This window comes from Bos taurus, chromosome 6 (assembly GCF_002263795.3).
Source record: "Bos taurus isolate L1 Dominette 01449 registration number 42190680 breed Hereford chromosome 6, ARS-UCD2.0, whole genome shotgun sequence".
NCBI lineage: Eukaryota > Metazoa > Chordata > Mammalia > Artiodactyla > Bovidae > Bos > Bos taurus.
The window spans coordinates 109132508-109156095 of NC_037333.1; the positions used below are offsets into that span (position 1 = coordinate 109132508).

Below are 23588 nucleotides of genomic sequence, written 5' to 3' on the forward strand. Positions count from 1 at the left end.
TGTATCTGGATAGTAAAAAGAGCAGTTTTGTTTTTTCTTTCTTCATATGTTATAAAGAACCTTACTATTTTTAATTATGAAAAGCAATTTAAAATTTTAGGTTTTAAAACTACATTCAACAAGAATTTTAAGATAACCTCTCAGCAACAAGATTGCTGTGATTACATACACGAGTGATTCACAGACCCTTTATTCCAGGGGTTCCCATCCCATGAGCTATTGTTTTCTTGACTGTCCACTTAAAAAGGGAAGAGAAGAATCACTTTTCACTGACAGAGAACACCAGTAGGATGGGCCCTTGGATCAATCTGAACTGGTTTGGTATAATATTCGGTCTGTTAAACATATCCTGGTAGAAAGTATGGTGAAGTTCAAAAGGCATGATCTGTATAAAGTCAGACTTGTTTGGATTTGATTTTCCTTCACCTCAGGTTTGCCATGTAAATCCAGGATTAAACTATCTATGTCTCACTTTCCCTATTTTTAAAATGTGGAGATTAGTACTGAACAGGCTAAGTCATTGAGAATCAAGGATAATGTAAGAAAGTGCATATTGCAATAACTTTGTGGAGGTCCCTGATGCTTGAAAAATTTTCCTCTTTTTATCCGCAGGATTAAAAGTTTAAATTAAGAATGACTGTTGCTCATATTTGCTGCAGTACTTCAGAGTTTGCAGCCTGATCTCTCATACTCTATAATTCTCACAAAATGTCTCAGGTAGTGAGGGCATGTCAGGAGGTCTCAGGAGTATCAGATGACAGCTCAGTAGGATGCAAATCGTGCTCCCAAGAGAGGCAGCCAGCAGGCTCAATCTGAGGGCTCAATGAGGCATGTTGCACTTTGAACAGAGCAAGGAGACTGGGATTGATGATGACCAAAGATCAAACAGGAGGTGGTGGAGGACAAGGGTCAGAGAAGAGGAGCTTGCCTTTCCTAAAAGTAGGAGTTGTTCAATTGCTAAGTCATGTCCGACTCTTTGTGACCCCATGGACTGTAGCACACCAGGCTTCCCTGTCTTTCACTATCTCCTGGAGCCTGCTTAAATTCATGTCCTTTGAGTCAGTGATACTATCCAGCCATCTCATCCTCTGCCGCCTCCTTCTCCTCCTGCCCTCAATCTTTCCCAGCATCAGAGTCTTTTCCAGTAAGTTGGCTCTTTGCATCAGCTGGCCAAAGTATTGGAGCTTCAGCTTCAGCATGAGTCCTTCCAGTAAATATTCAGGGTTGATTTCCCTTAGGATTGACTGGTTTCATCTCCTTGCTGTCCAAGGGACTCTCAAGAGTCTTCTCTAGCACCACAGTTCAAAAGCATCAATTCTTCGGCGCTCAGCCTTCTTTATGGTCCCACTCTCGCATTCATGCATGACTACTGGAAAAACCATAGCTTTGACTAGCTGTCTAGGTTTGTCATAATTTTCCTTCCAAGGAGCAAGCGTCTTTTAATTTCATGGCTGTAGTCACCATCTGCAGTGATTTTGGAGCCCAAAAAATAAAGTCTGTAATTGTTTCCCCATCTATTTGCCATGAAGTGATGGGGCCAGATGCTATGATCTTAGATTTCTGAATACTGAGTTTTGAGTCAACTTTTCACTCTCCTCTTTCACTTTCATCAAGAGGCCCTTTAGTTCTTCTTCACAAACCATCAGCAACCTTCAACTTTGAGGGGCTGGGACAAGCAACACTGCAATGAAGGTAGGTAGAGCAGAAAGTGTTTCCATTTCACTGAGGAGGGAATTGGGCTTCCAGGTGGCACAGTGGTAAAGAATCTGCCTGCCAATATAGGAGACACAGTTTCAATCTTGGGTCAGGAAGATCCCTTGGAAGGGGAAATGGCAACACACTCCAGTATTCTTGCCTGGAAAATCCCATGGACAGAGGAGCCTGGAAGGCTACAGTCCATGGGGTCCCAAAGAGTTGGACATGACTGAGCAGGAGTACAACAATGAAACTGAGACTCACAAAGCTTCCCGAAATCTAACTCGAGAGGCAAATCCAAGTAGACCTGATTTTTTCCTGAATTTTGATACCTATCATCTTTTCCCCCCATGTTTCCATTCTTTTGCTACTGAAGATTAAAACTAGTAGACAAAATATATCAGGTACTCTTTCCTGCAACAAATATTAAGTGAGCTTATTTCTTGGTGTTTTTCTAAGCTTTGGGAATGTAAATATAGCTGACAAAAATCTCACTCTCATGGAGCTTACATTCTAAAAGAGGAAGACTACATAAACAGGTATATTTTAATATAATATAGTGGGATAAGAAGCAGTAATGGCTATGAAGAAATATAAAGAGGAAGGGGTGAACAGAGGGGCTTCACTGAGAAGATGACCTTGAGGAAAGATCTGACAGGGGTAAGGGAGCCAACCATGTGTATTTCTTGGGGAGGAATGTCCCAGGGCCTGAGAACAGCCAGCTCAAGAGCCCTGAGATGGGGGTGCTCAGGAGGTGCTGTGGGGTTTCAGGAACAGCAGGAAGCCACTGTGGTTGGAGCACTGTAGGAGCAGGATGTGGGGTCAAGTGTGTCCTTCTAGGACTTTGGTTTTATTCTAGGTAGTGAAAAGGAGCAGCACCATATGGGTTTCCTTCCAGGACAGATCCCTGTCCCTCCCCACACCCCATCACTCCCTGCACCCCATATCCTCTGTTCCCTTTTGTCTGTAGAAAAACTTTAGCCAAAAATAAATTTAATCAGCTAGGTGAGAAAGTGCAGAAGCAAATGAAAGCAGTCAAACAAGACCAAATGATAATAGTTGAGTCATTAAACAAAGTCAAGCACTTGCTGTTCCTCTTCAAGAGCTATAGATAATATTCTGATCCACATCTTTTGAGCTGTCTTGTAGATACTGAAACCCCCATCAAGTGGAAGAAGTTAACCACATAATGACCAGACTGTAATTATGGCATAAGCTACCACAATTTCTAGAACTGGCCTCAAGGAAGTAAGAACAAATCAACCCTGAAACTAAATAGTAACTGTACTTGAAACAATCAAGATGACGCTGTTCAGGCAACTGCATAACTAATTTCAAGATTACTGTCAGAGCTAACTCTGCTGTTCTGCATATAGTCCTCCTCCCTCCACCTACACACACTTGAGACTCCCCTTTCAAAGCTCTTGTTCACTGATCAACAGCAGGGAGTTGGCCTTTGGACATGAGTCCACCTTCTCCCCTAGTTTAGACCTCATGAATAAGGCAACCTTTTCATTCTACCAACACTTGCCTCTCAAGCATTTGCTTTTGAGCACTGAGCAGCCAGACCTGAGTTCAGTAACAGTAGAACAGAGATCCATAAGAGGGTGTTGAGTAAGAGAGTAATAACATCAGACCATGTTAATAGGATCAGTCTGACAACTGCTCATTTAGGACTGGGTGGTGTGATCTAAATTTCCATAGGAGTTTAGAAATACAAGGTTTTTACTTTAAGTAGAATACAAGTCTGTTATATTTAAAGGTGTTTTTCTTATTTCCCCTCTCCTCTCTCCTTTATCTCTTTCTTTCCTTCTTTCCTTCTCTGTCTTCCTTCCTTTAATAGACATTTACTGAATGTCTATATCAATAATATGCCAAATATTTGGGCTTGAGTGCATGATCTTGCTCTCCATAGATAGAAGTGCACATTAAAAAGTGGAAAGGTGTTTCAGTTTGCCTAATTTTGGCACCTATGTAAATGAGGTTGCCAGATAAAATGCAGAATACCTAGTTCAATTTGAATTTCAGATAAAGAATAATTTTCTAGTGTAAGTGCATCCAAATATTGCATGGTACACACAGACACACACACACACACACACACACGTGCCTACAACTGTTCTATCTTTTTCCTTTTTGCTATGTCTGGAAACCCTATACCTAAGAAATATTAGGAAGTGGGGTTGTAAATATAGGCCGTGATTGCAAAGTTTAGAAATCATCTTAAGGAATTTTAAGGTCTTGTTGCTATAATAGAGTGCCACTGGAGTACATTATGTAAGCAAATAAGATTGGTTTGGAAATGTGTAGTTGACTCTGGCCACAGTGAAAAGACTGTCTAAGAGAAGAACAGTACCAGGCAGCAGGACCAGCACCCGGCTTAGGCAGCGTTAGCAGCTGGAGGGATGGCACTAACATCACTTGACAACGATTGAGAAGAATTTGAATGAGGGAGGTGGGAGAAAAAGGGGATTTCACAAAGCCCCCTCTACTCACATTTCTGGTTTTAGAGACTAGGTCAATGATTCTGCCATCATTCAAACTGATGTTTCCAGTAGGAGGAAATATTTCAAGACATACATTTTATTTATTTATTTGCATCCATTTTGCCACATTTAAACAATCTGAGGAGAAGAGGGCTGCAGAAGATAAGATGGTTGGATCAATGGACATGAGTTTGAGCAAACTGCGGGAGAGAGTGAAACAGGGAAGCCCGGCACACTGCAGTCTGCGGAGTCACAAAGAGTCGGACATGACTCAGCAACTGAACAACAACAACAAAACAGTCGGAGACTCGAAATCTCCCGTCTGTCCACCTTGGGCCTCAGTCTTAAACAAGAACTCTCTCGTCTTAGATCGCCCCTAATCTCACTCAATTGTAAATCTCCCGTCTGTCCACCTTGGGCCTCAGTCTTAAACAAGAACTCTCTCGTCTTAGATCGCCCCTAATCTCACTCAATTGTAAAGTAAAAAGAAGAAGCTAAACTAAAATTGTTTCATTTTGCAGAAATAAACATTGTGTTGAGGTCTGCTCCTCTCCAATCTCTTTTAGTCATGCTTGGGATAATTACTGCTTCTAAGAATTCAATAGACTCTTGACACAGTCAGGTATTTCTGTCCACCTGTGTGAGTTCCCTGGAGAGGAAAATGGCAACCCACTCTAGTATTCTTGCCTGGAAAAATCCCATGAACAGAGGAGCCTGCTGGGCTACAGTCCATAGGGTCACAAAGAGTCAGGCACGACTGAGCGACTAACACTTTCCACACTTTATGTGAGCACTTAAATACTCAAAATTGAATTTTCACTCAACTAATCTCATATCTCAGTTGAGGAATTCTCTTTGGCATATCAGACCTTTAGCCCATTGGGTTCAAATTTATGCTTATATGTGATATCAACCTTGAAAGTGAAGTCCTTAGATGCTAATCTTTTATTGTACACTATAAATGAAGTAGGAAAGTTAGAATTTGCTAAGATCAAGTCTTATTTGGTCTACTTTAATGATAGATAAGAAGCAATTGGAATTTAAAGCATCAAGAGAATGCAGATGGGATGACTTCCTTGGTTGTCCAGTGGTAAAGAATCTGCTTTCCAAAGTAGGGGACGTGGGTTTGATCCCTGGTTGGGGAGCTAAGATCCTACATGCCACAGGACAGTCAAGCCCACACCACAACTATCGAGCCTGCAAGCCTCAGCAAGAAAGCCTGTGGGCCGAAACTACAGAGCCTACATGCTATGGAGCCCACACACCACAACTAAGACTCAATGTGGCCAAAAATAAATAAATAAATAAATATTTTTAAAAGGAAAATGCAGATGATACAACGCACCCTTTTCACCATGCCTTAAAAGTTAGCGATTTCTTAAATATATTAATGCATTTCTCTCAAATCTCACTTGCTAACAATTTATTTGCCAAAAGACTCAAAAGAGTAGAAAAAAAGATATATAAATGTATATGTGTGTTAGTTGCTCAGTCATGTCCAAGTCTTTGCAATTCCATGAACTGTAACCTTCCAAGTACCCACTGTCCACGGATTCTCCAGGCAGGAATACTGGAGTGGGTTGTCATGTTGCCATGCCCTCCTCCAGGGGATCTTCCCCACCCAGGGACTGAACCCATGTCTCCTGCACTGTAGGCAGATTCTTTACCATCTGAGCCACCAGGGAAGCCCAAATGTGTATACGTATATATGTGTGTATGTGTATATATACATACATATATATATATGTATATATATGTATATGTATAAAGAAGATATATATGTAAATGGTATATCAGTTGATTCAGTTTAGTTGATCAGTTATGTCCGACTCTTTTCGAACCTGGGAAGTGCAGCACGCCAGGCCTCCCTGTCCATCACCAACCCCCAGAGTTTACTCAAACTCACGTCCATCGAGTCGGTGATGCCATCCAGCCGTCTTATCCTGTCTTCCCCTTTTCCTCCTGCCCCCAATCCCTCCCAGCATCAGAGTCTTTTCCAATGAGTCAACTCTTTGCACGAGGTGGCCAAAGTACTGGAGTTTCAGCTTTAGCATCATTCCTTCCAAAGAAATCCCAGGGCTGATCTCCTTCAGAATGGACTGGTTGGATCTCCTTGCAGTGCAAGGGACTCTCAAGAGTCTTCTCCAACACCACAGTTCAAAAGCATCAATTCTTTGGCACTCAGCTTTCTTCACAATCCAACTCTGACATCCATACATGGCCACTGGAAAAACCATAGCCTTGATTAGACAGACCTTGGTTGGCAAAGTAATGTCTCTGTTTTTTAATATGCTGTCTAGGTTGGTCATAACTTTCCTTCCAAGGAGTAAGCGTCTTTTAATTTCATGGCTGCAATCACCATCTGCAGTGATTTTGGAGCCCCAAAAAATAAAGTCTGACAGGAATCCCTTAGAAGAAATGGAGTAGCCATCATGGTCAACAAAAGAGTCCAAAATGCAGTACTTGGATGCAATCTCAAAAATGACAGAATGATCTCTGTTCATTTCCAAGGCAAACCATTCAATATCACAGTAATCCAAGCCTATGCCCCAACCAGTAACGCTGAAGAAGCTGAAGTTGAATGGTTCTATGAAGACCTACATAGAACTAACACCCAAAAAAGATGTCCTTTTCATTATAGGGGACTGGAATGCAAAAGTAGAAAGTTAAGAAACACCTGGGGTAACAGGCAAATTTGGCCTTGGAGTACGGAATGAAGCAGGGCAAAGGCTAATAATGTATATGGTATATATATATATATGTAGATGGTATACATATATGTGTGTATATATATAAATATATGTTTATTTTGTTTAGTCACTAAGTCATATCTGTCTCTTTGGGACTCCATGAACTCTTTGTGACTCCATGAATCCTGCCAGGCCCTTCTGTCCATGGCATTTCTCAAACAAGAATACCAGAGTGGATTACCATTTCCTCCTTGAGGGGAATCTTCCCCCACTCAGGGATCAAGCCTGCATTTCCTGCTTGGTAGGTATATTCTTTACTGTTGAGCCATAGGGGAAGCCCATATGTGTGTGTGTGTACATTTCATCACATGATTAACATATGTGTATACACACATCACATAGAGCCTTTTGCATAAATTGCTGCAACTATGTAAGGAAAATGAAAAAAATTATAGACAGATAACTAAATGATTAAAGAACTCTATGATATGATGAGGTGAGGATTACTGAGATGTTTTGTGAGAATGCCATAATTACAGCAATAATATTTGACATAGATCTTGGCAATATTTTTTTTGGATATGACCCCTAAAGCACAAGCAACGAAGAAAAACATTAATCTGTGGGACGATATCAAACTAAAAAGTTTTTGTATAGCAAAAAAGCAGTCAACAAAATGAAAAGTCAACCTGCAGAATGGGAAAAAATATTTGCAAATTATGTATCTAAAAGGGGTTAATATGTAAAATATATAAAGAACTCATACAACTCAATAGGGAAAATGGGGAGAGGAAATGAATGAATGTGTTTCCAAAGAAGATGTACAAATGGTCAACAGGTTTGTGAAAAGATGCTCAACATTGCTAATCATCAGAGAAATACAAATCAAAACCACAATAAGATATCACCTTTCCCCTGTTAGAATGGCTATCATCGAAAAGACGAGAAATAACAAATGTTGGTGAGGATCCAGAAAAAGGAATATCTGTGCATTGATGGTGGGGATGTAAATTGATGCAGCCACTATGGAAAACAGCAGGGAGATTCTTCAAAAAATTAAAAGCAGAAATGCCATACGCTCCAGCAATCCCATATTTTCAAAGAAATGAAATCAAGATCTCTGCACTCCCATGTTCACTGAGACTTTATTCAGAATAGCCAAGACACAGACAGAGGCTAAGAGTGTGTCAACAGATGAATGGATAAAGAAGGTGCATATATCATGGCTTTCATGGTGGTTCAGTGACAAAGAATCTGCCTGCAAATTAGGAGAGGCAGGAGATGTGGGTTTAATCCCTGAGTCAAGAAGATCCCCTGGAGGAGGGCATGGCAACCCACTCTAATATTCTTGCCTGGATAATCCCATGGACAGAGGAATCTGGTGGGCTAAGGTCCATAAGGTCACAAAGAATCGGACATGACTGAGCGACTTAGCACCACACATGCATATATAATGGACTGTTATTTGGCCATGAGAATGAAGGACATCCTGCCATTTGTGACAACATGGATAAAATTTGAGGGCATTCTAAATAAGTCAGACAGAGAAGGTAAATATTAATACTGTATGATCTCATTTATATGTGGAATCCGAAAAAGCTGAACTCATACAAGTATGTAAGAATGATATTTATCAGGAACTGAGAGGTGGGGGAAATGAAGAGATATTGACCAAAGGGTATAAACTTCTAGTTATAAGATGAATAAAATCTGATAATCAAATGTGTAGCCTGGTGATTATAGTTAACAATATTGTATAATACACTTGAAAATGTCTAAGAGAGTAGATCTTAAATTGACCTGATGCAGATTCAGGTGGTGCAGTGGTGAGTAGTCCACCTGCCAGTGCAAGAGGCGCAGGAGATACAAGTTCAATGCCTGGGTTGGGAAGATCCCTTAGAGGAGGGCCTGGCAACCCACTCCAGTATTCTTGCCTGGAGAATCCCATGGACACAGGAGCCTGGAGGGCTACAGTCCATGGGGTCTCAAAGAGTTGGGCATGGCTGAGTGATCAGCATGAACACAAACGTTAGCTAAAGACGTGGTGGTAATCATTTTGCAATATTTAAGTGGGTCAGTTCAACACATTGTACATCTTGTAACCACACGATCTTAAAATATGCATGCATGCCCAGTTGCTCAGTTGTGTCCAACTCTTTGTGACCTTGTGGACTGCAGCCTGCCTGGCTCCTCGGTCCATGGGATTTTCCAGGCAGGAATACGGGAGTGAGTTGCCATTTGCTACTTCAATATAATGTTATATGTCAATTTTATTTCATTAAAGCTGAGGAAGGAAATAAAAAAGAATTCCTGGCCTGGGAGAGGTCAGTCTGGATTAAATCACATTTCTGAAGTCATACACTTAATAAATAGCAGTACCGGTTTTATACTCAGGTCTGAATGGTTCCAAAACTCACTTTATGTAAAACTTGTGCTTTCTACCTCTTCACTCCCCACGTAGCATTAGCGTGAGGCAAGAATATACAAAAATACAGAACTACGTGGCTTCAGCTCAATAGGTAAAGAATCCACCTGCAATGTAGGAGACTTGGGTTCAATCCCTGTGCCGAGAAGGTCCCCTGGAGAAGCAAATGGCAACCCACTCCAGTATTCTTGCCTGGGAAATTCCTCCTCCAGAGGAGACTGGAGGGCTATAGTCCTTGGGGCTCAACACGAATTACTGATTAAACCACCATCACATGTGATTTTAAGCAAATTTTTATATTAAAATATGCCTGAGTATTTTAAGAAAGAGAATGCAAATTTCATACGAATACATAAGATAAAACAAAAGACTTCAAATAAATGAAGGCTTGCAATGCCCAAGCCCCTGGGAGTGGAATATTCTCTCTGGCACATTTTTACTCACAGTAAGAAGAAATGAGAAAAATAATCAAGTCTTTGGGGGAAAAATGCACAAAGGGAAGCCTCATAATAGCTAAGATTTAAACAGAGAGAAGAAAAAGAGGAAAAGTTTGAAGGAGAAGCGAGCCCTCGGATGCAAACTTGAAAATGACTTTCACAGAGTGTCATCGGTCAACCTGCCACTGAGAAGCCTAATTAAGACATCTGCAAAGAGTTGCCAATTGATGGTGGTCTCACTGTCACACCGTTTTAATTGACATGCTGTGATTTTGTTCCAGATTAACTTCATAAGTGGTCCTCCTAATAGAAAGATCACTTAAATTAAAAGTGGGCTGTAAATGGGGATTTGTGATGTTAATAGGCCAGTATAACCTCTGTGTCATTTACATACATTTCCATTTTTTCCCAATGCATATTTGCATATATCCAAGGATGTCACTGAAGGCTTTGCAGGGGCGACATTAGTATGATAATGAGCATGCAACTGGCACAGTGTCCAAAGAGTCTTTTCTTTGATGTCCCCTCAGCATTAAATTTGGAGCTGCCTTTGAGCCTTCGATATTAATAACATAAAATTCGTGTTCCAGAAGAACCTAAGTTTGGCTGATTTACACGGATGCAACAAATGTTTGGAATATTGAATCAAATGGAAGTATAGAGGCTGTAATAATATTAGAAGATGTGCTTAATACTTCAACAACTCAGTGCATCAGCATTGCTACAAACCTCCAGAAATATTGGCAGTGTGGTGGTGGTGGTGGTGTTTAATTGCTCAGTCATGCCTGACAACCCCATAGACTGCAGCATACCAGGCTTCTCTGTCCTTCACCATCTCCTGGAGCTTGCTCAAACTCATATTCATTCAGTCGGTGATGCCATCCAACCATCTCGTCCTCTGTTGTCCCCTTCTCCTCCCGCCTTCAATCTTTCCCAGCATCAGGGTCTTTTCCAGTGAGTCAGCTCTTTGCATCAGGTGGCCAAAGAATCGGAGCTTCAGCTTCAGCATCAGTCCTTCCAATGAATATTCAGGGAAGGACTGAATGTTCATAATATGATTTCCTTGACCCATTGGTATTCCTCCATGTGTTACCTACTGTACCTGGGGGAGCCCAGGGTAGAGGCCAACTCAAGTTGGGTTCATAATAGAGGTTTCATGGAAAGGGCACTGAAACTGGAGTTTACCAGACTAGAGTCTACTTGTGGATCTGCCACTAAAAGGCCTTTATCCCTCTGAGTCTCAGTTGTATATCTATACATTCTGGATAAGAACACATACCTATGTCTATGGTGAAGACTAACATGATGACTGTAAAAGCACTTGTATGTAAAGTATAAATAACTGATGCCCCCTGATAACCAAAATGAAGAAAGAGATAATGAACAATTCAGTTTTCCTTGCCTGGTTCTGGGGCTCTCTTTAGTGTTCAGACCATCTATGGAGGGATAGAATTTTCAGTGGGACTTGCCAAGTGTGCTGAGTGCTCAGTCATGTCTGATTCTTTGTGACCTGTGGGCTGTAAGCCCACCAGGCTCCTCTGTCCATGGGATTATCTAGACAAGAGTACTGGAGTGGGTTGCCAATTCCTCCTCCAGGGATCAAAGCTGAGTCTCCTGTGGCTCCTGCATTGGCAGGCAGATTCTTTACCACTGAGCCATCTGGGACTTTCCATATGTATTTTGCAAAACTCAGTGGAGCACATCAAGTACGCAGTGTAACTGAACCTGCATTTCATGTTATCTTCTATGTTACCTGAGCATCCTATTTTATGATAGCAGATTTGAAGTCCCTGAGAAGCTTAAGTTGAAATGCAGTTCTCTCTATTACACTGACAATGGGCTGGCTGCTGCTTCTGTACAGTTTCATTAATCATCACTGCTTTCTTGGAAAAATAGAACTCACCCCCCGCCCCCGCCTCACCCCCTGCCCCCAGTATTCTGCACAACAATTGGACTTTCTTCTTCATCATCATCCTTCTTCAGTTCTCTTCCCCTGCTCATGATGACTCCTATTAGAATAATTCTCACTAGCGGGTCTCCACCAGAACCAACTCTAAAGGAGTGAGTTATATACAGTGATGCTCCTCTGATTTTTGCACTTTCTCATTCAACATCGACTCAACTTATTTTGGGCAAAAATTGCACATCTACCTTTTGTGATTATTTTAAACTGGAAAATGAAATAAGGGCATAGTGAAAAATGTTTTGTTATGTCTCATATCCACAAAATCCTCAATAGAAATTTCATAAGAAGCAGCATTGTTTAAAACCCTGGGGAAAGCTAAGGGCTGAAAGATCACCTTTCCTTCCTTATCCTGCAGATAAGGAAATCAGTTTGAAAGGAGGGGGCTGATCTTAGGGAGTCATCTGACTGCCAAGGGTGGGTAGGGAATCGTGGTTTGCAGCCCTGGAAGGAGATTACTGGGGTTTTCATTTCCAAACTCCACTGGAGCTTGGCCACCAGCTTTACCAGGCCTGGGGGATGTGTTGATGGGCCATTTATACGACCCCTTGCAAAGTGAAGCCCATTATTTGGCCCTCCATGCTGGCTTTTTGAAAAGGCTTTGACAGATGCAGTTGGAATAAAATAATGAATGCCCACATGCTGGGTGACTTAAAAATGAAAAGTTGAAGTCTGAGAAACTTCAGTCAAAAAGTAGTGGGTTTGACATCACGGAATCCTAAATATGAAAGGGAATGGGCTGTGTTCAGGGCCTCATTGTTACAGAGCTCCTCTGAGAATGGGGTGGAGCTCCACTCTGGGTCCTCAATTGGAGACCCCAGTTCTAGTGTGGGGCTGGCCAGGGGAAGGATACGGTGTCTTCCACAGCAGCTGAGAACTGCTGATTTCTGAGACTGAGGCATAAGGTCACCCCAGATGCAGAAGCACGTGTGGGCTTAGTCCTTCTCCCTGGACAGGGCGTTTCTGGTCAGTTCTGGATCCAGATGTGACTTCAGTCTGATGACTCAACACCCCCATCTCAGCACACCCTGCCTTTCGTGTGATTGTCCACCTCAGCATCTCCTCAGGAGGCTGGTCTCCAGGCAGGAGGTAATGGGATGTGGAGGGGGTGAACACTCCCTCCCTCCCTCAGATTTGTGGCAGATTTGTGATGTTCAGTAGTAAGAAACGGGCTTCTGTGGTGGCTCAGACGGTAAAGAATCCCGCCTGCAGTGGGGGAGACTCAGGTTCGATCCCTGGGTTGGGAAGATCCCTTGGAGAAGGGCATGGCAACCCACTCCAGTATCCTTGCCTGGAAAATCCTGTGGACGGAGGAGCCTGGTGGGCTACAGTCCATGGGGTCGCAAACAATCTGACACAACTGAGCGACTTCACTGTCACTTTCATAGAAAAAACAAAGATCATCAAACAGTGATCCAAAGCGAAGTTGAATTTATTTACTTGCCTGGTGAGGGAGAGAGATATCACTTAGATGGAGGTTATGCAGGTCTCCCAGAGCAGAAATGAAAAGGGCTAGATAGATCACACACAAAAAATGGAGAAAGTACACTAAACAAGGCCCTCTACTGAGTTCAGGTCTCTGGTTGGCTCAGGACTGTGAGCTCTTTGCTGTGGTCTCTTTCATGTTTCACAGCATCCCGGAAGCCAGGAAGCCCGGGCTCAGTTGTGTACAGAAAGAACTGTGCAAAATTCCAGCTTCAAATTCAGTTGACAACTTAATGTGGAAATACTTCAGAAGGTTATATTCATAAACAAGGCCAACAGTAGATTATTGCATTACCTGTATATTGCCACTTGAGGAAGTTTAGTTTCCCTGGGGAGCAGATTCTGAAATGGAGTCCTGTGTGTAGGATATTTATACAAGTGCATCTCTGGATCCCAGATTTGTAGAAGAGGCAGAATAAAGCAGGAGTAGGCCGAGGGAGATGAGATGCTGACGTAGGAACAACCTTGGCCAGACCCAAAGGATACCCTGGTGATAGCTAGAGTGGCATTTTAGGATTGCCCCCTGTTGGGCCAAGATGACCAGAATCTTATACTCCATCATTGATCAGAGGATGTGGACAGCCTGAGGCCACACCCCAAAGGGCTGAAGGCTGAAGGGTCTCCATTCCCAGGGCCAAGGTGTACACAGAAGGACTGGAAGGCACGGCAGAATTTCACCAACACCAGTCTCTGTCCCAAGCTTGGCTTCACTTCAGCTTTAAAATAATCCTGTGATGTTGGTGTGGACAGAACTGGCTCGTGGAAGGTAAGAAGCCTACTGAAGTCTGCATACCTGCTTGCTGATCCTCTGGGCATTTAAACTCAGACCCCAGTTCTCCTAACTCAGTCTCTCTCTCTAAAGAGGAGGGCTGATCATATGTGAGGGTGGCATGGTCACAATAGAGAACACAGGACCCCAAACCAGGCTTTAGTTAGTTCTGCGTATAGATCAAGATGTCTCAATTCACTTATTTAAAAAAAAAATGCATTTTCATTGGGGACAATTTGCAAAAATTGATTCTTGGGGGTAGTGGTGAAGAAATTATTGTTTTTGTTCAGTCGCTAAGTCGTGTCCAACTCTTTGCAACCCCATGAACTACTTCCCTGTCCTTCACTATCTTACAGAGTTTTTTCAAACTCATGTCCATTGAGTCAGGGATGCCATCCAACCATCTCATCCTTTGTCATCCCCAAATCATGCTCTTTATGTATAAGGCACATGGAGCACATAAGCAGATACACAGCATATCTGGGGTCCTGAAATTTAATGAAAAGTGTAATCGGGAGAAAAAGTGTCTAATATTGCTTCTGGAGATAGAAAAAAAAGAAAAAAAATGTGTGAGAGAATATAAAAAAAAGAGGAGAAGGAATTTCTAAGCCCCAGATTTTCATCATGGGCTCTGTGTTCCAAGACTCTGGTCTGTTCAAAGTCTTAGAGAATAAATGTCAGCAACTGGTGGTCTTCATACTACCAGCATACACAAACCTTTTTGTTTTTGATTATTTGTTTTTTGTTCTTGCTTAAACAGCATTAAGAAGGAAGAGAGAACAGTCACAGCAGAGTCACCGTTTAAAGTTTTGGAGATTTTGCACATGTGTGTACATGTTTTCACACACACACATGATAACCAGCTCCTCTTGCATAATGGGATACTTGGCGGCCCTGGATCTCTAGCCCAGTGCCCACCTCTAGCTCCTCACGTGGAAACGGTGGTCAGGCAGCGGTTGCTTCCTGCCCTTCCCACAGGCCATCTACCTGTCAGCACAACCGCACCCATCTCCCTTGTGGCAGGTGCTCCTGCCTGGCCTCATGCAGTTACAGCACCCTCTCGGTCTCTGTCGGCATTTGAGTTGGCAAGCTCTGTCTTGGATGTCAGAGCTGAAGGAGGAGCCCAGGAGTTCTCAGACTTGGCTGCTCAACAGGGAAGTTAAAGAAAGAATCTTTCTAGGGATTCTGGTGTCATTGTTTGGGCAGCAGAATGCTGTGGAAGCTCCACAGGGGATTCTGAAGTGTAGCCTGGATGGAGAACACTGATCCAGTGCTGCTCCTCTTCTTGGAGCTCAGAGAGGGAAAGCGAGTTGTCCAAAGACACACAGCTGCAATTAGAGAAGCTTGACCTAAAACCATGTCTTCTTACCTGGCCTGGAGTGCTTCCCTCTACCTCATCCTGCCTTCTGTAAGTTTGTTCAGGGAAGGCTAGAGTAGCAGGTTATCTGATCAAAATACCAGACTTTGATTTTATTTCTGATTTTGCTCAGTGATGAGCACTTAGGGCTTCTTAGTAATCTACTACCCAATAGTTCCTTCTCATCCCTTGGTTTTATCACTGAAATTGCATGGGGTCCTGGGAGCAAAAGGCAGAAAAGGGAGGGGACCTAACGTGTATTCAGTAGCTTCAGTGAGCCGAAATTGCTCTAGGTGCTTTGCCGTGGTTTTCTATTTTCACAATAACACTAGAAGGTTGGTATGACTCGTTCCATTTCAAAATGATGAAACAGACTCAAGTGGGTTTGGTCAGGGCTCCAGGGTCGCTCAGCAGATAAGTAATTTGTGCTCAGTTCATAACTTCCCAAAGCAGATATTCTGTTAGAGTAAACAAGGATGTAAGCTTCACAGAGGCAGAGATTTAAACAAACAAACAAACAAACTCTGTTCTCACTGATTTCTTTCTATGTGCCTATGACACTGATGACACAGAGTAGGTGCTCGATAAAAATTGGTTAGCTCTGTGAGTTAATACCATGGAACTCTACAGGCCTTAAATCTTAAGGACGAGAGAGTCTTGAGTTCAGTAGAATATAAAGCATCAAAGGAAAAAAAAATTTGCTTCTTTTAAATTTTGGAATCCAGCAGCTTTCAAAACATCTGCAAGGGAGCACAGGGCATTTAAAACACCTTCTCGGAACTGTCTGATGCCAAGTGTTGCAGTGTATTGATAGCTGTGTCCTATGTCCTGTGGACCATAGGTCCATAGGACCTGTGTCCTATGCTTATATCAGAAGAGAGGGTGTGTATGTGCAAGTTACAGTCTCTAGGGTATTTTTTTTTAAAGCTGTAGTTAAGAAGAAAAAAGTATTAATATCTCATAGATTGTTCCAGAACACTGGAGTCAACAATGTGAGCAGAGCTGGCTGTGGGCCTTTGAGAAGTTCAGGGAGGCATGTTGTTCCTTATCATCTTAGTCCTGAGTTAATCTCTGTGCTCAGTAACACCCTTCCATTCATTAGTTTGCAAATCACATCAACTTGCTTATAAATGGAGCCTCCTCAACCTTTGCATCTCCAGGACTTGGCCCATAGGTACCCAGAAATGCCTGCTGACTCACATGATGATTGTGTTCCTGTAAAACTGGAATTTTTTAGGTGAGACTCATGTCCCGGGTATTGCCATTTCTAGGACCTTCCCCCAAGAATAACCTCTGGTTCCTTTTGATTGAGGCAGGATATAATTAAATTTCACCACTTTAAAAAAATTTTCAGCCACCAGGATATTAGTTTCCCAACCAGGGATAGAACCTGTGCTCCTTGCAGTGTAAGCTCAGAGTCTTAACCACTGGACTGCCAGGGAAGTCCTGATTTTCATCACTTTCATAGTTTCTAGTGTCCTGGGAGGTGTTAGAGAAACTAACAAGAAACTAAAATATGAGAAACTAACCTCATATTAGTTTCCAGCAGTCATCTGAGACATTATCGTCTCTTTACAAGTCAATCAAAAAAGCCTCAGAGAGTTTGAGGACTCTTCCTGGGCCACTTAGCCAGGAAGTGGTAGCAATTGGATGTAAATCCTCTTGTGGAAATGCAAGATGGGACTGGTTCTATGCAGTGAAGGATTCACCTTGCCCAAAGAAAAGTTTGATGCTTGACTGCTCCTGGAATGTAACCTCTAAGCCCTTGGAATACTCTGTTTACCTGAGTTCTAGGGCCACACCAAGTAGTCTTGGCTAACAGTGTGATTTATCAGGGGGGGCTTGGGACAAGCAATATTGGCTTGACTTCTTGGAGAGGTTGAAGGCTCAGGTCAGCCACGTGGGCAGCCAGCCATGCCTATGTGACCAACTTTCAGCAAAAATCTTGGACACCAAGGCTCGGGTGAGCTTTCCTGGTTGGCGGTACTCCAGTGCATGCATGCTCAGTTGCTAAGTCATGTCTGACTCTTTGTGACCCCATGGACTGTAGCCTGTTAGGCTCCTCTGTTCATGGGGTTCTCCAGACAAGAATACTGGAGTGGGTTGCCATTTCCTTCTCCAGGCGATATTTCCAACTCAGGGATCAAACTTGCATCTCTTGGGTCTCCTGCATTGCAGTTGGAATTTTCCTACTGAGCCATCAGTGAAGCCCAATACTCCAATGTCTTGTTGCATATTGTTGCTGGGAGTCGTAGCTCTGTCCACAGCTCCGCTGGGAGAAGAAAATTTATGCCTGGACCTCTCCTGGACTCCAGTCCTGTGTGCTTCTTCCTGTTCCTGATTTTATTTTCTAAATGTATTTATTTATTTTTTAATACTTATTTACACAGGGAGCTCAACCTAGTGTTCTGTGACAACCTAGAGGGGTGGGATGAAGGGGGTCAGAGGGAGGCTCAAGAGAGAAGGGACATATGTATACTTATGGCTGATTCATGCGGTTGTATGGCAGAAAGCAATACAATATTGTAAAGCAGTTATCCTTTAATTTAAAAAAATTAAAAGTATTTATTTATTTGGCTGCACCAGGTCTTAGCTGTGGTATGTGGGATCTTTGATCTTCACGGCAGCACGTGGGATCTTTATCTGCAGCATGAAAATTCTTCTCTGGGGATGTGAGATCCAATTCCCTGACCAGGGGTTGAACCTGGGCCCCTGCACTGCGGGCGTGGAGTCTTAGCCACTGGGCGATCAGGGAAGTCCCCCTGTTTCTAACTTTAATCTGTGTCCATTTGCTGATATAAACCATAACCTTAGCATAATAGCTTTGTTGGGTTCTGTAAACCCTTCAAGCAAATTATTGAACCTGAGGGTGGTCTTGAACTCCCAAATGCTCACAGTTCCTCTCTGCAATATTGATGTGAAGATCCACAAGAAAGGTAATTGCGAGTCGTGATGAGTGGAAGTTCTGAATTTGATTCCCTGGCCTTGACTCTTACCCCTTCTTCCTCAAGAGCTCTTGGTCCTTCCCCAGGTGGGGCTGGAACTAGGGTGGGGCAAGCGAGGCACTCTAGTCCCAGACTTGTCTTATTTCAAATGTCTTATCCCGAATATGGAATTAACTCTATTATCTACCTTCTGTGGTTATGAGAATTAGAGTTACTTTTCCCCTCATGCTCAGCCCCTACTAACACAGAGTAAACTCAATCAAAGAGTGAGCTATTTGTCTGAATGGTTTGTAACCACAAAGAATTCTCCATCTTAAGAGAAGGTAAGTAATTGACTAAGATACAGGAAAGATATGTATGCTTTAGGTCAATTAAGGGGTGTAGACTCTACTCTGATAGAAGTAGGGCAGTTTCACAGGATTCAGATAGAGCACTCCCTCCCTCCTAGGGGAAACTGACTCTGTCTATAACTGAGATATCTGGGTTTCCTCCAGAAAATAAATTCCTTCTCACCCATCAGCTGCCCCTCTCTGAGTGATATGATAGTACACAACTATATGTTGATCGTCTATGTACAACATATATGTACTATATGTTGATCGTCTAAAGTCTGCAGATGCTGAAGGCCAGACGGCTTAGGATGTCCATAGCATGGTGGGTGTTATTTGTTCAGTTGTGTCTGACTTTTTGTGACCCCACGGACTATAGCCTGGCTCCTCTGTCCATGGGATTGTCCAGGCAATAATACTGGAGTGGGTTGCCATTCCCTTCTGCAGGGGATGTTTCTGATCCAAGGATTGAACCCCAGGTTCCCTACATTGCAGGCAGATTCTTTACTGTCTGAGCCACCACTGCCTAGGATTCTCACAGCCTGGAGGGCACCCTATTTCTATAGGATGACATTTGGAACACTTCTTGGTCAGAACCAGGGCAATTGTTTTTAGCCTTGGATACATTTGCTAGTATCCCCTGGAGAGACTTGCAAAGTCCTGATGCCTAGGAGTAAACATTCTGATTTAATACTCTTGATTGGCGCCGGCAGAGTAGTTCCTATAAGTTTCCCAGGACTCTAACTGCACCAGTATTTTAAAACTGCATCTTGCGTCTTCGTCACCTGCTCGGCTGTTACCCTCCCGGGGACGCTGTGTCTTCTCCTGTCTACCCAGCCTTTGCCTCTGTTGTTCCCACCACCAGATGCCTTCTTCCTTCTTTGTCTGTCTGTTGGGTATCAAGTCACTCTTTACAACCTGACTCAATGTGACCTTTCTGAACATCTCTAGACAGCCTGGTGCCAAGCAGAGATGGTTGCTGCCTTTTCTGTGTTCCCATAACATTTTCTAGACATTATCTGTTATGATACCTACAGAGAATTGCAGGCTTTCTGTTTATCAATTTGTTCACTTGAGAGCTGGGACCTTGTCTTCATCACCTTTGTTTCCCCAACACCTGGTAGAGTCAGTCCCTGGCGTGGGAGAAACATTCAGTGAATATTTAGTTGGACTGAATCGAGGTACTCAAAAGAGCTATCGTGTCACTGAGGCTGAAATACCCATTCCTTATGACGCCGGTCTCTTGTTTTGCGGTGGCAGTTGCTGTTTGGCATATCAATGTGCCTCCTTTGTGCAAACTCCGTTCTCCCTCTTGAATGTTGAAGCATTTTGCTAATTGCAGAATTGCCTGTGGTCACAGTGTGCTGTTTCTTGATGTGCCAGTCACAATTTAAAATGAAGTGCAAGGGTTATAGTTAGCAGGCTGGAGCAAGTCTCAGTTTATGCAAATGTTAAAATGCATCTGGGGACTGTATAGGTATAAATGAAAACCCAGAACGGATATTTTGTCCTGTAGTCCATTCTAAGGTTGCACAACTTAATTTTTCATTAAGGATGACATCCATATTCTAATCGTAATGTTTAAGTCCTCCCCCTCCCCCCCGCCCCGTTTGTAGAAAATCTTTATGGTGCTAGTGGTTAAAGAGCCTGCCTGACAATACAGGAGATGTAAGAGGTGTGGTTTTGATCCCCAGGTCAGAAAGATCCCCTGGCGAAGGAAATGGCAACCCACTGCAGTATTCTTGCCTGGAGAATTCCATAGACAGAAGAGGCTGGCAGGCTGCAGCCCATGGGGTCTCAAAAAGTCTGACATGACTCCAGAGACTTAGCACACACAGCACAAGGCAGTGTTATACTCTGCAGATGGATGGATGCTTCAGAAATGAGCAGGCCTGGAGGCAGGAGTATCATTCATAGGGATCAGCAGGCATGCACTTGATGGCCATGCTGTTGCTCAGGACCGTGTCCTAAGCGACTGCTTGTGAATGTGTCTATACTGATTGCTCATTGCCTTGAACTTGATAGTTGTATTTCCACTCATTTCTGTCAACAATACTTTGGAGGGTCTGTTAGACACATGAAAAGACTAGGAGCAAGATGTTAATCAACGGAGTTTTTAAGCTCCTTCCCTCTGGGTACCCTGAGAGAGGTTAGTGGCAAATGTGAGTCAGGCGGAGTGTGGATCAGGCAGACAGCAGTCACTGGGTGGTTCATGACTTCCTAGAGGGTGAAAGATAAGCGATCATAATGCAAAGAATGGAGGAAAGGCCAATGCTGGTCATCTCTGGAAGATGATCATAGTCTGAGCGGGTCTAGCAGTTAACTTTTTTTTCCTACTATGACGCAGTCAAGCCAAATGAAAACTCTTTCTCTCTTAGGTACCTGTCTGAGTATAAGCAGTCGGCTATACCAAGTTTGGACTTCCCCAGTGGCTCAGATAGTAAAGAATCTGCCTGCAATGCAGGATATCTGGGTTTGATCCCTGGGTCAGGAAAAACCCATGGAGAAGGGAGTGGTTACTCACTGCAGTATTCTTGCCTGGAGAATTCCACAGAGGAAGCTGGTGGGCTACAGTCCATGGGGTTGCAAAGAACTGGACACGACTGAGCGACTAGCATTTTCACTTTCTTTCACCCACATCAAGGTCAGCTGGTGTGGACTTTCTTGTTACTCTGCCGTCCTCAACCTGTAGCTTCCACCTTGTGGTCTAAGATGGCTGCTGTAGCTCCGCTATTACATCTATATTCCAGCCAACAGGAAGTAGAGATGAGGAAGGAAGACTGTGATCCACCTATGTTAAGGGCTTGACTCAGAAGTTACGATTCGGTACTTGAACCCACATATTGTTGACCAGAATAGAGTCACATGGCTACATCTAGCTTCAAGGGAAATTGGGAAATGAACCATATGGCCATTTAGCTGGATGGCCATGTGCCCAGCTAAAACCTTTATTATTCAGGAGAAGAGCAGAATAGATACTAGAGAAATAACCAGCCATCATTGTCTCATATGAGACATTTTTCTGGCTACTGCCCAAACTCAGTGAAATTCCGGAAGTACTGGGAGGGATGAATTCAGAAGGAGACATATCTCAATGCCTTAAGTGCCATTTCAGAACAAGGAATCGATGGTTGAGGTTAAACATATTAGCATTTGGAGGTTGCCCAGAAAATCTCAGCCTCTAAAAACATATCTTGCTTGATGTATGTCATACAATGTTTAATGGTAATTTGACTTATTATAATATCTTAGTGAGAATGTTTGCCCAATATTCCCAAGAGTCCTAGGGATTCTGTGTGTGTGTGTGTTGGGGGAGGGTGTAACCAGGAGGACAAGAGTTGTAAATTTTCATAAAATTAATTACCTGAAAGAAGACATAAAAATTGTATGAATGGGGGTGCTTTCTGTATAATTAAGTTTCTATTTTGAAAAAGGCATCATGATTTTATGTGTGAGTATAAATGGTGTGTGTTTGTGTGTATGTTTATACATATCTTTAACATGATCCTCAGTACTGTCATATGATGTGAATAAAGCATGCATAATTTCCATTTTATAGAAATTTGGTGGTTGGATCCCAAGTCTGGAGCTTAAACCTGATGCTATGATAAATAAAACTGTTTGGAGTAGAGCAACGTCTCAGGAGAGGATGGAGGTAATTTCACGTGGGAGGAATGTAGACATATGCAGTTAAAGGTTGGGCCGTGGTGGTTATTACAACAGTCTGCAAGTTCTTTGACATTTTTCTTGTTGAAGGGTGGATTCTGATCCCCCTCTCCTTTGATATGGGCTGGTCTTAGTGAGTCCATTCCAGTGACGATAATGTGAGGTTCGTGACCCTCCATGTCTCCCAATACTAGATTCTAAAAGGGCTTGTAGTCTCCACCTGGCTGGCTCTTGGGACTCTTGCTTGCTGACTGGGCCGCCATGTTGCAAGGAAGCCCAGGCCACGTGGAGTGACTTGGGTATGTGTTTTGTCCACATTCATCCTTTGCATTCTCTCTTCTCTTTCTTGTGTAGAAGAAAACTCACTCCTAAGTTCTTGGAAAGTGGTGGAGATATTAGGCAAGATCTTCTCATTCCAAAGACACTGGGGCTCTTTTGTGAAATACACAGAAAGCACAGTTGATATTCTAGCTGATGGCAACACTAACTGTGCCTGTTACTCTCTTGCCCTGGTCTCAAAGACTTCTCTTCCAAAAGCTACAAGATATTTGCTGAAAATTTTCTCTCCTTTCCAGAAAGAGGGCTCCGCCTCAACCAGAGTTGCACTCAATTAGATTTGCATAAGCCTGTGAATTCAAGTTGGAATTACCCCATTAAAAAAAAAAACAAAAAAACATTTCATGTGTATCATAGTTTTCATTCCCACTCATAATATTATTTCTTAAGAAACAATAAGAAGTATTATTAATAAGAGTGTGATCACTGACCTAGAGCCAGACATCCAGGAATGTGAAGACAAGTGGGCCTTAGAAAGCATCACTACGAACAAATCTAGTGGAGGTGATGGAATTCCAGTTGAGCTATTCCAAATCCTGAAAGATGATGCTGTGAAAGTGCTGCACTCAATATGCCAGCAAATTTGGAAAACTCAGCAGTGGCCACAGGACTGGAAAAGGTGAGTTGTCATTCCAATCCCAAAGAAAGGAAATGCCAAAGAATGCTCAAACTACCACACAGTTGCACTCATCTCACACACTAGTAAAGTAATGCTCAAAATTCTCCAAGCCAGGCTTCAGCAATATGTGAACCATGAACTTCCAGATGTTCAAGCTGGTTTTAGAAAAGGCAGAGGAACCAGAGATCAAATTGCCAACATCCGCTGGATCATAGAAAAAGCAAGAGACTTCCAGAAAAACATCTATTTCTGCTTTACTGACTATGCCAAAGCCTTTGACTCTGTGGATCACAATAAACTGTGTGGATCACAACAAAAATTCTTAAAGAGATAGGAATACCAGACCATCTGACCTGCCTCTTGAGAAATTTGTATGCAGGTCAGGA

At 42.8% G+C, this 23588-nt stretch overlaps 1 long non-coding RNA gene across 2 annotated transcripts; it reads left to right on the plus strand.

Annotated features, from left to right (window-relative positions):
* The first annotated feature begins 12474 nt into the window (after positions 1-12474).
* On the plus strand, positions 12475-23183 carry LOC132345549 (uncharacterized). 2 transcript variants are annotated; one of them, XR_009494958.1, is made up of 4 exons: positions 12475-12785; positions 13814-13947; positions 22141-22236; positions 22602-23183. It is a non-coding gene; the product is annotated as an uncharacterized lncRNA (long non-coding RNA). The 2 variants fall into 2 exon arrangements; XR_009494959.1 differs by lacking the exons at positions 12475-12785; positions 13814-13947 and adding an exon at positions 15185-15358.
* The last annotated feature ends 405 nt before the right edge of the window (positions 23184-23588 follow it).